The sequence below is a fragment of the Lucilia cuprina genome, chromosome 3 (genome assembly GCF_022045245.1).
Source record: "Lucilia cuprina isolate Lc7/37 chromosome 3, ASM2204524v1, whole genome shotgun sequence".
Lineage (NCBI taxonomy): Eukaryota > Metazoa > Arthropoda > Insecta > Diptera > Calliphoridae > Lucilia > Lucilia cuprina.
In genome coordinates this window covers 17,437,394-17,442,296 of record NC_060951.1, presented here as the reverse complement: position 1 = coordinate 17,442,296, position 4,903 = coordinate 17,437,394, and positions in this window count along the sequence as shown.

Sequence of the window (4,903 nt, the reverse complement as noted above, 5' to 3'; positions counted from 1 at the left end):
ACATATTTTATTCTGCTCTACATAATCAATACGTTGTTTTACACTAAAATTGGAAAATTTACTACAGATTCTAAGATTATGGTATTCATTGCATAATGGACATAAATTTTGATTTTTTGATTCTGTTTTCTTTTTTGAATTTTTGATAGTATTATTCTTACTTGTTCCGGGCTTCGTTTCGCTTATTGACATTTGGTCACGCGCCATTTCTTACCTGTGATACTCTTAGATTTGTATGATATAGTACGGAAAACATATCCCTAAAAGCTGGCCACTCTTCATAACTGCCGTTAAAAACTTTCATGTCACAAGCAGGTACTCGTAACCCAATTTCCGATAGATCGAAAGTAGTATTCATCGGATAAAAAGATGAAGCACCTAATGCTGAAGAATGGTGTGGACCACCTTGTGCATTAGGTGGGGTTTTTGCAGCTTTTAGGAGGTCGTTCATGTTAGCCTTCGTACACTGAAACTTTTCCCTACATTCTCTGAATCTTGTTCGGGCTAATTCCTTAAATTCGGCGGATATTAAGGAATCAGCCGTACTATATAAGATACTACCAAAGATTCTGTTAGATCTTCGACATGTAACTTTGCGAAGTTTTCGCATTCCTCAAATAAGTTATCTGTCTCAATGACAAATTTTGAGTGATATTTCAAACAAAACGTTCAGTAACCAAAAAAGTAAAATTAAAAAGTATTAACTTAAATTAGCAAGGATTGCAATTTTTTATTTTTAGTAACGATTTAAAAGAAACCTGAGTTTTCGAACAATTATTAATGAAATCGTAAAGGATTTACGAATTATCACTTTATTTACGTTGTAAAATTGTTGGAATTTTTAATCTCATGTATTTTTAAATACGAATGTATTATTACCACGGGGTAGTAATATATAAAAATTTAAATGGAATAAAATGATAATTATGGCTAAGGATTAGCTTTTATCTGTTACGTAGTAACTTTACTTAATAATTAAGTTGATAATTAATTAAATACTTGATTATATAGGAAATATATTCGCGATGGAATCGCTACTCAAAAAATTTTCTATTTTTTTTTTTTTCTTATTTATAGTTGAAACATAAAAAACGTCGACTTTTCGACTTTTTTGAAAAGTCGTTTTTTCGATTTTGAAAAGCACAAATAAATATAATTTAATAGAAATATTTTATAATTTTACCGCTAGCACAGTAAGCGCGCGGAATTATTTTATTAATTATTATAAATTAATTTATTGTATTAATTTGGACAAATCAACCGCAATTAGCTTGATGTTACTTTTCCTCTTTATTACCTCTAAGACAGAGTCGTATGGAAAAGTTTACTTATTGTTTTGTTTTGCTACTATTTAAGTGCAACTAATAAAGCAACAATGTTCGTATATTTATTTGTGTGTTTATTTGTATATTGTGTCAATTATTTTAACAACTTTAATTTTTTAATAAAATATTAAATATACATAAAAGAATTATAAGAAAAATAAAGTTTTATTTATTAATATAATGAAGTGTTGGTCTCTGATTCCAAAAAAAGGTTTTAAAGGACCATAAACAAATTCCAATCCTTAAATGGAGAAATTTGTTGTTGCTGTTTTAACGAGGTTGAAACAACAAAAAACCAAAGTTATTTATTGATACAAATAAATAACTTTGGAAGATAAATGCAGGATGCACTTACTTGATTATTCCGTAAGTATCAGTAAAAGACAATAGACGTTCGGGAAACGTTATAAATCTTTATTGATTGAATATTTAGTGGCTGTTTTGTCTTCCGCTGCTTACGCTGCTGAAAATTATTCACAAACTGTGATGGCGCTTAGGTCAGTTGACAGGACGTCGGAATGACACCTGTCAACCTACCTAAGCGTCATTCACAGTGATGTGAATAATCACAGGCGTAGCGAGCCAGAGGGGTCACACTTACAACAGGGGCTCAATGTCCAAGTCGAGAAAATCATCGTCCTCTTCAGCTTCAGATGAATTGTCGCGAGCCTCAACAATATATATAAAGAGGAAGGCTATTAATAGGGTTAATTCAAGAAGGCGGACAGTTCCCAACTATGATAATCGGGAAAAACCCCGGAGCCCAAAGACAAAAAACGCCTAAAAGATTTGTAAAAAACAATGCTAATAATCCTAATAAGAAGGATTTGGTAAATATCAAAAGACCATTGAAAACTTTTTCAGGGAACGGCAATGTTGACCATCCTGGTACTTCTGCTGTTCTGGTTGGCCCCATGCACTGAGTCTGCGGTCCGGATTGGAGGTATCGAGACCCAAGCGGGTTATGCGGTGCTGCAGGGTGAGCCTCTCAACATAATTGAGAGTTTCTCAGATTTAATCCACGTAATGGATGTAGGCGACATTAGGGATACAATTCAAAAAATAATATTGGGAGTTTCTCATAACTTTGAAGTGAATGATGGGCATTAATAAATGCAGGAGGTAGACTGATAAATTGGCTTTTTGGTAACATGGATGATCAGGACAGATTGAGAATAGAGAATCATCTCCAAGATATAGATTTGAATCAGAAGAATATTGTTAATAATTTAAATAAACAGGTGAAAATAAATAATGAAATGCAAGGTTACTTACCGAATATTCGATTGGTAGTGGAACAGAATAGGAAATGGTTTAATAGAACATACACAGGTATGGTTGATGAGATGAGAGTAACAAAGTATAATAATTTCATATTGTTGATTAATGAGGTGAAGGATAAGATAGAAGAGGTGCAGGAGAATATGGTCATGTCCAAGTATGGTATTATAAGAAGATTTTTTTGACGAACGAAGAGGTGGAACATTTTGATATCAATAGTTTAAAGTTGAGATATATGAAAGGTGGTATGGGCTCGATAGATAACAATTGGATAGTTTTTGTTCTGTTAATACCGAATTTAATTGACAAAGAATATAGGACGGAAATTGTGGTGCCAGTACCAAATCGGAATTGTATGCAGTTAAATGTTGAAATAACAAGAACTGTAACTGTGGAAAACATGACATTTGTTGTGGAGAAGGAAAATATTTGGATGTAATATATATATATATATATATATATATATATATATATGTATATATATATATATATATATATATATATATATATATATATATATATATATATATATATATATATATATATATATATATATATATATATATATATATATAATTATATATATATATATATATATATATATATATATATATATATATATATATATATATATATATATATATATATATATATATATATATATTATATATTGGAATCATTATTCTATCGCTAATTCAATTTATTGGAACTCAAGTCCATTTTTATAATACTAGGGTTAAAAATTTTCGGGGAAACTTGTCTTCTATATATTGTTTTAGATATCAGCTGTTATAAATTTTAAGTTTTCAATATATTGTGGAAGTGTACTACTCTAAAACATGCCTAGCAGAAACGCCATTCAATATAGTGGAATCATTCTTTTTATAACCAATGGCCTCTAGGCTGAATGTCACCATATCATTATGGTCTAACTCAAAAATATTGATATCAGTTTAAATATGATCAAAATAAGCCCAAAATTTTTTACATACAGTGTTGTTGTAATGGGCAACATAATCGTGAATGTTATGAGTAGTAAAAACTAAAATCTACTGTATAGGATGACGTTTTGTTAAGGCATGTTTTGGAGTTGTACACCGCTGCGATGTCTTGAAAATTTTAAATATATTAATGCTAATATCTATAATTATATATACTAGCCAACTTTGTCGGAAAATATTGATCCTAGTGGTACGAAAAGGGACTTAAGATCCAGATAATTCAATTAGAAACAGAAGAACTATACCAAAAATATATCTTGGAATGTTTAAAAACAGATCCTTATAACAAAAATTATTATTTTTAGATACCTCAAGGAATCTATTAAATCCCAATATTAAATTTTAGTTTTATCTCTTAAAAAATAGAAAAAAATGGCAAATATGGTCAAAAATCGTAATTTTAATGATATATAAAAAGATGGTACAAATGCCCCAAAATTGTGGGCCAAATGGTCAAAAAATATATCCATTCTGTTGATAGTTACCCCTTAAAACAATTTTTAGCAAAAAAACATTCGATTCTAATTTTTGTGTTTCGTATAATATAGTAGTCATATATGAAACACAGAAAAAATTCGTATACTTTTGTGAGGTAATTTTATGGACTTTTTTTAAATAAAGCTAAATTAATTTAAGTAAATGTGAATTTTTAAAGTTTCAAAAAGCGTGATATCAAAGCTAAGGACTGTCTAGAGAATTTTACAAATTAATTTATTAATTTTGCATACAAAATATGTTTTTAAATTTAGTTTCTTTTTATATTCTACCTAAATTCGAATACTTATGAGAGACACTGTAAATTGATTATGCCTTAAAATTTTAATTTATTTCATTTACAAAATTATAAAACTCGCGATTAACTCGTTTTGACTTGAATCGCGAGCGAGTTCTATTTTACGCTCTTTAAGTTTTCAACTCTTATCGCGAGTTTAAAAATTAAACTCGCGGGTCGAATAGACTTATTCACCGGAAAATGAATTATTTAAATCGCTCGAATTAAACTCGCTCGCGTGCGAATTGAATTCGATCGCTATCTGTACCCTGGATAGTAGTTATTGAAAACCATTCGCATATTTTTCAAGGAAATTATGTAATGCCGAAAAATGATATTCTACATTTGATATGGAACTACTTGGAGTTTACATGTCAGTTAAACACTTCAAATATTTTTTGAAAGGACATTCTTTTCCGATTTTCACTGATCATAAACCATTGACATATATTCTTAACTCCAAGACAGACATATCACCTCGACAAACAAGACAAATGGAATACATTGCGCAGTTTACTAATGAC